A 10723-nucleotide genomic window follows, 5' to 3' on the forward strand; every position below is an offset into this window, starting at 1 on the left:
TATTTACGCTAAAAGCACAAATACAAATGGCCACATTATTGCATGCAGCTGCTTTAAAAAAAAAAAAAAAGAATTCCAAATGTTTCAAATCAATCTTTAACCCACTCATCTCACTCTTCTCCACTGTGAGTTCGCATTCATAGCTGTATATCAATCTACTGCTGAGGACAATTCAAGTTTTCAACTGAGAAAAAAAGAAAAGAAAAAGGGGAACTGCTTTTTTTTTGGTTTCAACCTCCGACTGAACCGCAACATGGATGGAACTTCCTCTAAGTTTACGCTCATTGTGAACTTATTTTGCTGCTTGGAAGTTATCGGCTCAGCCTGGGGTTCCTCCATTAAGAGTCTTCTACATCAAAAGGTCAAAGACGTCCAGGTTTTAGACCTACGAACAAAACCTAACCTGCTGCACAATGAACTATGCCCTGCATCTGCTAGCTGGGAAGAGGGAAAAGATGTTGTTAGCCAGCAAGCACTATGGTGAGAACAGACCATGCACAGCTGAAAAGCCTTATTTGTCACAGTCACACACACGATAGTGTTTGGCCACAGCTAGAATGATATTTCAACATATTGATTTGAACCATTGTTTGTGTGTGCATGTATTCCAATACACTGTGCTTATTCTATTGAAGCCTTTCACACAGTTATAAGTTAGTTTGACACAGAGTTCAGAAACCCTTGTGGCTCAAAGCAGTCCGCTGCACAAGATCATCTGCCCCCGTTGAATTCAAGTGTTACACTTCCGTAGCCTTTTTGGACATTATTACCATCCCAGGAATTCCCAAGCAGCCTCCTCTGCACATTAACGTACAAACAACTGCGGGCGTCAAGAGTTGTCTCGGCTCTCTTTGCTTGCACGCAGGTAAGCTCGTGACTTCAATGGTTTTAATCAAACCTGATGTGGGTAGCGCAATTCGAAGCACTTTACAGTTTACCGTAAGATGCCGATGGGTGTCGACTGCTCACAAAAAAATATCGCTGCCATAAACATATTAAAAACAATTCAAATATTAACAAAACACCCCCCAAAAAAATGGGAAAAACTAAATTAAATCAAGTATTTAGCATACAAGGTGTTGTGCACACAACGGCAGCGTGATCAAAATGGGACGGAAAATAAGGGAGAATAACTTTTTTCCATAGAGATCCTTGATCCCAGACTGCTGCATACACAGCCTGTATAACTGATTTAAAGAAAAATGCTCTGGGAGTGCATCCTCCAGCGAAGCCAGGAGTGTGGTTCACAAAAAGCGACCCCGATCTGCACCGGAATTCACAAGGTTTTTCCTTTGCTCAACTCTGCAACAAGTTATTTGATATTCAACAAGGTAGCATTTCTGTGATCCTGCTAGTCAACAGACAAAAGGCCGGTCACATACCTGCACCGCAACTTCCAGCTTTGGCTGCCGTCGTACAACAAATCTGAAGGAACCACTGAACATGGAACTCTTCAAAGTATTTGTCTTTTAATGCGTTGCTAAAAACCTCAAGAAACACCCGATACTTGGGCCAGTGTAGATTTTTGTGATAGTCAACATCCAGCTAAAAATCATCTTATTTCCCCCTGCACTGTAAAAATCGCGGGTTGCTGCAAACCACATTTCCTATATTGGAATATATTTGGTGGAATGTCAAACGGGGTGGCTGCAGCCCTCTCATGCCTCCACTGCAGAAAAAGGCCATACAGGAGTCAGATATTTGGCATCATTTGTTTCTGAGCTGCTGTGACCAATCGGGAGATTTGCTCCTGTGTTTTAATAGTGAGGTCAAGGGGGCATGTGGAATGAGAATGGCAACAGTGTGTGTGAGCATGCGTGTGTGCGTGCGTATAAAGGGATTTGAGGAGAGCTTTGCCTCGTGGTGGGACCCCATGGCCTCTCGCTGACCTTCTTCCTTCTTGTGTCTGGATGTGGATGTCGGCCAAGGGTGACTGGAGATGCAGCCACTGGCTCAGGTGAGGATGGAACTCTCTGTGATCTCATTTTGATCTTGTCATCGTCGTCACGAACCACTTATTTCTGTCCCTCTCTCCCTCCGTCTCCCTCTCTTCCTGCGTCTGCCTCTCGTCTTTCAGGTGAGCACGATGACAGACACGTGGGCTTAATCGGCTCTCAGGAATAGTCCATCTTCATCAGGGCCTAGGTGCTGTCATCATCAGCAGAGGTCAGGTCAAGCTCGGGGGTCACCATTGCGGAGGAATTTGAAATAAACAGCTCCTCAAAATGTTAACTCGCGTCACTTTACACAAATCTTTACAGAAATGCAAGCAAAGTTGTGCATTCTCAAAGTATATTGAGGGAAAAGAAAAAAAAGAAAAGCTCAGAAACTCTCTACGGCACTCAAAATGTTCAACCTCACACCACTGAAAGTACGAGCCTATTTTGTACAGGATGTTTAGACAGTTCCACCACACTTTTCTTTGTGTTTCGGTAAAACTTTTCATCTCTTGATTTAAGTACGTTCTGCTTTCCTTTCATGTACAAAATACAGTCTTGTATTACTAATTTTGGTTTGAGGGAGGGACCAATCTATGTCAGTGTGGTCACGTGGGGGAAACAGGTTGGGCCTTGTGGGCTAATGATTCCTCTCCTGTCCCACAATTCGAACCCATACCTGTTAAATTATGGCCACATTCTGTATGTCTATAGAAGTTTTATGTTTGGTATAGACTGGAAGGAGGCCTGGATCTCTAGGTAAACTGCGTTTTCCATTTAAATTTAGGCCAATCTTTTAAGATTTCTCACATATTTAAAAAAAAAAATTGGGTTAATTTTAGGGGGAAATTTAATTCAGAATATGGAAAAATACCAAATATCAGATCCAAGGCGGACAGTCTAACAAGTTTAACAGACGGTGCAACAGATTTACAATTTTCTCCCCATTATAGAGCAGGATTTGGGGTTCAAAAAAGCTACTTATAAATGTTGTATACCTATCATTTTGCTTTTATGAGCCAATATGTACTTCTTCAAGACTCTGGCCAATTAGGCACTTTTTATCCAGGATACAGGCGTTCAAATATTAGTCAAAGTACCATAAAAGACATGAATGAGCAGTTGCAAATTTTACAAAACATATGCCAAAATAAATGAAAGATAACCAGCTAATACTTGTTAATACTTTGTAACAAACTGTGACTGTGCAGCTTCTTTAGGCAGAAACTGGCCTATTAAAACAGCTGTTCATATTTAGGACAAATGCCAAAACTAGTCCAAATGTGTACATTTTCAGATTTATGAAATGAAACTCATAAATCATCTTTAAAAAAAAAAAAAGTGTTACTTTTGTGGCTAAAGTAGCCTTATCAAAGCCAGATAACCCATAAATGCATTCCTCTTGTGACCTTTCAACAAAATACGAACCTTTTAAAATTCCAGTGAAACGTGTCAAACTGACCAGAGCCAAATTCACAACCGTCCCCAAAGGCGAAGTCACAGGCGTAAAACTCAGAACAGCATTTTCCAGTCCTAAAAATTCAGTCTCAAAAGTGGCTGCTACGTGATGAGAAATTCTTCCACTGCTCTATTTTCTGGGGTTAATTCACCCCAAAAGGGCCTCTTTATTTCACAGGGGAGCCATCTTATGGGCATCCATGTTGTCTTTTGGTTCTTACTCATGTCACATCACTTCTGGCTTCAAAACCCCAAGATGGTAAAATGGTAAATATACTCTACCTATATAGCACATTCAGAGCACCTTTACACACACACACACACACACACACACACACACACACCATTACAGCAAGTCTTAGTCTATGCAATTTTACGGGCTACATAGAGCTTTTCTCCTATCACACACATTCGTACACCTACGGACGCATCAGTTGGCAATGTTGGGGTTCAGTGTCTCGCCCAAGGACACTTCGACATGTGGTCCAGGGAAGCTGGGAGTTGAAACACCACTACAGTCGCTTCAAAGATACTAGCTGCTAAGTGCTGAACTCAAGGCTTCAATAAGAAAGCACTAAGTACGTCAAAGTACTCCTTTGCTTCATAGTCATCATTTGAAAATTGTCATAGGATTTGTACAGTCATTTTTTAAGTGAAAGGTTCTGCTTCTTATCCTCTTTTCGTATCCAAAGACATCAAGCCTAAAACATGAAGGAAGAGCTTTTGTGACATTGTGGGAGTTCTCGCACATACTCAAGAACCCCTCACCACTTCCAAAAGAGCAGCCTTGTGCTGCATTGTCTCCTTAACAATCGTAAATTTGAACCATAATCTCCCGTCACAACACAGCAGATAAAAGATAATTATCTCTTTTACTGAGTTACCCTGGGGCTTGTTGGACGGCCTAGCAGACGACATGCCTAAACCCTCATCCCACACACACACACACACACACACACACACACACACACACACACAGGCATATACAGGAGAGGTATTCATTCTGTCTCATGCACACATTTGCAACAGGCTGCAAAAGAAGCCTGCCGCATCTATGCTGAGCTTCATCAACTAATTAGTGTAAATGCACAGGGTGTTTTCTCCCCTGGCTCAGAATACACTAACTTCTCTTTGGTTTATGCTGTACAAAGGATTTGGGTTAAACAGACGTGGAGAAGAGAATGTTAATTTCAGGGAAAGTTGCATGTTTGAAATGTTGTGTCATGTGGGAAAGAGCCAGTGATACCACTCAATCAGGAGAGTTTGAGTAAAACAACTGAGCAAGCAGGTTATAGTATGCTTCTAGATTTTTTCCTGGCCTTCATATACCTTAGTCATATTGTTAATTGTGAAGATAAAAGAGCTTACAAATTTTTAAAGCCAAAAGTTCACACAAAATGAAAAATAAACACTCCTGAGCAGTCTAAGCGTATCCGCATTTACTTAGTAACACCACTGTGTAGAGTATGTGGATAATAACTACTTACGGGTTAGTTTTGCGCCTCATACAAAGCAGCAAAGGAGGAGCACTTTCTTGCCAATGCCCGGTGCCGCCTCTCAACCGGCACGCCGATTTTTCCCAGTGGCCACTCATGGTATTGCAAGAAAAAAATCTTCTGTGGCCCAAAAAGCATTTTTCCCATAGACCGCAATAGTAAAAAGATGCCTGTAAAACTGTTCACAGGACGCCTTCAGCTGTTATTTACTAATCTTTGTATTCTATATTTTCAAGTCATGGACTCTTTTATGCGTCAAAAAGTTTTCCTACGGCCAGAAAAGTCTCTTTTCCCAGCGTGACGTCACAGCTGTGTACATGCACTGTGATGTGTACGTACGTGCACGTCCTCATTGCCCCGGGGCATGAAAGGAAGCCCCAAAGCATCACGGGGGGTGACTCTACTGCGCATGCTTCATGGGCCGCATAATGCGGAAGTCAACTCGGAAGTCAACTCGCATGCGCCCAAAAAGTTTCTGACTTCCGGATTTACTTTCGATTTACTTTTGGGAGTAAATTACTTTAAATTTACTTTACTTTACATGGTTTACAATGTCCCATCATCTCTAATGTCTCAAAATCATTTGATTTTATAATAAAAAAAAAGAGGAAAATTATAAAAACACTCTGTGGGGGCATTTATTAATAGACTAGTAGCATGACAGATCTGAAAACTGACCTGGTAGGATGTTTTTGGTGACTCACTGAATGCAAACACAGCTCGACCGCCCAAGAACAACAAAACACAAGATAGCGATACAGACACTGAGGAACAATCACAATTTAACTGCAACCCGGAAAGCTCAAAAAGAGATTTAAGTGTCCATTTCCTGGTTGATAAAAATTTAGTGGATCTCACGGTATGGTTTGCAGGAACAGCCTTGGTGACATGATACATACAATAGAAATGTAGTAAAAGATACTAACATGGATGGACTTTACTTGAAATGCACGTCAGACTTATATCAGCATGACACTCAGTGACAGTATTCAAAGACATGATGAGAATCAGATGATTTATTTTGATTACCTTTGAACTTTCTCTTTACCAGGCCTGTATCTCAAGTTGTATCAAATAATCCTATAAGGGAAAGATACACATCCCTTCAAGATACCATTTTAATATAAATGGAGAAAACAGCACGAGTTCATATTGTTAAGCTAACAGGAATTTCATTCAGTCCAGTCAAAATACATTTGCTTTGCTTTACTTTCTCAGGGTTCCTGTTCGCTGTATTGATTAGTGAACAATATCAAAGGGACAAGTTGAAACTTTTGTGAAATGCTTGTTGCTTTCATGCGGAGATCCAAAAAAGGAAGAGTATAATAATGTGTCAGTTAGACTGGAGACAAGAGGAGCTGCTTGTTTGCAGCACCTGAAAAAAAACACAAATTGGAGATGCAACAAATTAATTAGAGCGCACTTGAGGAGCTGGAGTCAGTTTAAGCATTTCAATGGCTTGTTGTTTGGAAAGTGGGAGCCTAGAATAAACAGAAATATAATAAAAAAGTCCTCAATTCTTCGCTTTTCCTCTGAAATGCTCTGAAGCATTACTTAGAAGGAAGGAGCAGCAAAGATTGATCTTCTTCATTTTTCATTTTGCTTCTCTCATGTCAAACAGCTTCCACTAGGTTTCTCCTGCAGCGCCTTTAGATTGTGTTTCCAAGTATTCTGCAGCACTTCACAGCTCTGAGGACATGTTTTTACAGCCCTGTCCGCTGTCTGGGCCCAATGTAACGGACAGCCTTCTCTCTCTCTGCCCCTGGGCAAAACTGAACACCACCTGTCAAAACCTCTGTGGCACATTTGCATGGGCCTGCATCCACAAACTGTCACTGGGGTTTACCCAACCCTTTAAGAAGTTTTCCATGTTCCTCACAGAGAACAAACTCTCAGCCAAATCACCTGAGCCATGCGGTAACCAACTGATAGCTGACTGGCAAGCCTTAGCTGCATCACAAATCCACAGAAAAGTAGATCAGACAGGTGTTTGTATTCTGTTCATTTTGGCTGCAGTGCCAGGGGACATGCATTAGCTAAGCCATGTTTGATGACATGATCTTGGCACAATCTGCTCAGACCTGTTTGAAGAACGTGTGCTGAAAAGCTCTCAGTTTATATCTGGGCCAAGTCCTGCGCAAGTCACCTTTTAATTGACTGGGTAAGGAGTTGATATCGTGAGACAGATGCAGCAGCCTTGCATCTGCACGCACGTTTTTTCGAGACCGTTTTTTCTTATTTATTTCTCTTAATGTCAGAGTTTTAAGCCATGAGGATTAGACAGAGATCAATTTTGCAAGAAAGGAACATCTCCCGTGCATAGAATATTGGCACAAAAAGTTATATTTAAAGGTGCAGATTTTTTGCTCACTTTACAGAAGATCAGTTTCTTATGAGCTTCGGTGTCTTGTGTTACATACAACTTAGCATATCGTGTGCTTTGTGTCCAGCAAAACATCACCAGCTCTGTTGTGGGAAGGTCACAATCAAACATGGCCTGGCAAAAATACCCATTCAATAGCCTGAATTTGTGGATGAGATCTTTTTTCTTTAACAGGAAGCGGTAAAATAGTATTAATAATGGCATACAAGTGTTTGAGTTGTGATGTCCACTCAGATTTGAATAAAAACTCATTGGCACTAAAGAAAAATTACAGCCAAGGCAAGGAGGGAAGGCCATTAGTTATAACTATAAGCAAAGCGTAGCACAAATTCAAATGACAGACCTAACAGTGGTTTGGGCCAAAAATGAAAGGATCGCAGTCTATCCTTAGAGCTACACAAAAGTGAGTAACAAATTTCATGACAATTCATCTAATGCTAGTGTAGAAATAAACTTATCCTCGAGTAAGGTGTCACTACTCAACCTGTCACAACCTGTGACCTCTCAGAAGTAGATGCGAGATATTCTTAGGCGATGGTGCTCCGAGAAAGCTCCCTTCGGCGCTTCTTTGATGCAGAAATATGCATCATTGCCAAAAACATTCTATGTAGGAGAGTGACAAGGTTCTCATAAGATGGCTAGACGGGAGGTGGATGAGACAGAGAAGACTGACAAACATGAGACATAAGTTTGAGACACAAAAGTGTGAGCAAATATGTTTTTGCTTTAAGTCATCCACTGTTTACTTCCAGTTTGATTCGCTTTTCGGTTCGGTTTAGTAAACACAATTCCCTGCTTAGGTTTAGTCACTGAAACTACTTCTCTCAGCTTAGGAAAGTTGCGGTCAGGTTCTTCACGTTAAATCTGGAAATACAATACTTCTTTCCTTCAACCCTGGCAGTTGAAATTTGACACACTCGTGGCTACTGTCTGCATTGATTTATTTTGAAAGGGGTCCTAAAAAATGGTAGAATTTGTCCCAGTGGGACTGAACACACTAGTGGTGGAAGACAAACTCATCATCTGAGAACAATTAAAGCTGCAGTGGGCAGGTTTTCAAAATTGCGAGTCTAAAGTTGGAAAATTCGAACTGATACAACTTTCAGGTCCCTCCCCCAACCTCTAACAAGCTCCGAATCGCCCCCCAAACCCCTCCCCCTCTGTGGACGAGGTTGTGCACGTGAGTTCACACCAGTGTGAGCGCACACAAGCTGGGGCAGACTCACGCTCAGCAGCGTGTGCACAAGCTGTGATTGACAGGTAGGATTCCTCCACCCTAACTTGATTGGTTAAAAACAGCCAGGAGCGCTCGGTTTTTGCAAGCATGATTACAGGCTTCAGAGGGAGCTACAGATTTCGTTATTTTTCCTAAACAGCCTATTTAATATTCTACTTCCAGAATCCCATGACAGTTCAAGCTAATATGACTAAAAAAAAGTTGCCGACCGCAGCTTTAATACCCATACAATACATTGAAGAATTGAATGGCTTAGCACAGACTGAAAAACAAAATAAATGGAAACATGAAAATGAAATGTGAAAAATCACAACTGCTCCAGTCTGGTATAAAACCCATAATTATTTTTAAAAGACCTTTAATTGAATCCTCCCCCTCTGCCTCTTAATACAGACTTTGTCTCTTGTACATAAGGCACCAACACCAAAGGGAATCTTTTGTTTATCACCTATAGGCGGTTTACGATGCCCTCAGATAGGAACGAGTCAAAACGTTTCATATGCTGTTTGTAGAGGGAAGAGTGACCAATATCAAATAGATTCAGCTTCCTGGAGTTGTGGATTTCCATCATATTTTATTAGTTTTTGCCAGATATCGCTGTGATTTTTAATCAAACCTCTGCCCAAGCTCCCCTGCTGTGTGACAATGCATTGGCTTCTTTGAAAGGAATAAAGTGCTGTATTTTTTTGCAATACTAACAGTGATAATCTTTTAAAACAGCACAGGAGTGAATTCATTTATGACACTGCTCGCCTATTAAAAATGCTTACAAACACAGGTTACTGGCAGCTTTGCCCCAAAAATTTTGATTCCATTGTTGACCTTAAAACCCCATAAAAGTCCAACTCTTAACTGCAACCAGTCAGTGTGTAATCATGCATGTGCCAAATGCGAACAGTTAGAGTAGCTACCTAACTAACAAAGAGACTGCTGTGTCGGTCGATTGTCCAGAGCCCTGGGGCTGTTTAGACATGCCATTGTCTCCTGTGGGCCAATCGGACAAGCCTTATTAGGTAAATAAGCTTGTGGCAGCCAATAGCTGGCAAGCACACCGGATTCGGGGCTGGTTATTTACAGTACCCCAGGAAGTGGGAGAAATGATGAGGGAAATGACAAAACTCACGAATGCAACCTTCTGACTCCTCCCATCTGACTATCTACCTCATATCTCAGTAGAGGCTTAATTCAAGTGGCTGTCTCTGATCTGATTGGAGAGTTGATATCTCTCTGCTCACTCATTGTCTGTGGCCGATGGATTTCATAGAGCAGTTTAAAGCACTCCTGATGAATGAACTGCTTGGAGCAGGGTGAGCGTTTTCATGTTTGGAGAAGCACTGACCAACACAGAGGAATACTAAGCTCAGGAAATGGTTTCATGTCAGCGTCATGCAACTGAGGAGCCAAGCCGACATTTGCACAAGGTGTTTGCACACATTGTTGGGAACTTCCAAATTGTGGGTTGGCTGATAAAACAACACTGCTATTACAAGCTACTATATTTAGCCAAAAGCCGAAACTCAAAAGCCAACAGATAAACAATGGTTGTCCTGCAGCTTGACAGAGTAATTTATTCATATTTATCATGTTCTATCAGGCTGTAATCATGTAATAAAGGTATGTATTTGATCATTTCCTTGATAACTTCAAGATATTACATAAATTTACCACCATTGTTTAATAAATCAAAATGTGCTTGCCAAACAATAAAAACTAATTTCATCTAATTTTTCATCCAATGGCGCAGTTGCAGTCTGTGGTAAGCCCTGTCACTTCAGTCTTTTTACCACACCTAAGCCAGTTGGATAACTTTTGGAGAAGAAAACAAAAAACTGGGTAGTGGAGACAATGCCACCGTTTCTGTGGAAGGTGTCAACGATTCATTAATGAAGAGCTGAGCACAAATCGAAATCTAGGATTGTTTTCCAAGTCTCGTTGGGCTGCTTCAGTCATTTTTTCCCCCTCAATGTAACCAAAGACAGTAATGAGGCAATAGAAAAAAATCAGGGACAGAACTCAATATAAAGTCAATATTTTTTCTGCTTTGTCCTCTTCCACCCCCAAGATCGATTTTTGTGGGTGTACTCAAGTTCTTCAGCTGAGCGAAGGAATTCGGGCGTCCAGCCCAACAAATAATGCCTGGGGTCCCAAACAGCTAACTGCTTCTCTCTTCTTACAAGGATGTGCCATTTTGCATACTTAGATGGTTTTCTTC

Source organism: Odontesthes bonariensis, chromosome 8, assembly GCF_027942865.1.
Source record: "Odontesthes bonariensis isolate fOdoBon6 chromosome 8, fOdoBon6.hap1, whole genome shotgun sequence".
NCBI lineage: Eukaryota > Metazoa > Chordata > Actinopteri > Atheriniformes > Atherinopsidae > Odontesthes > Odontesthes bonariensis.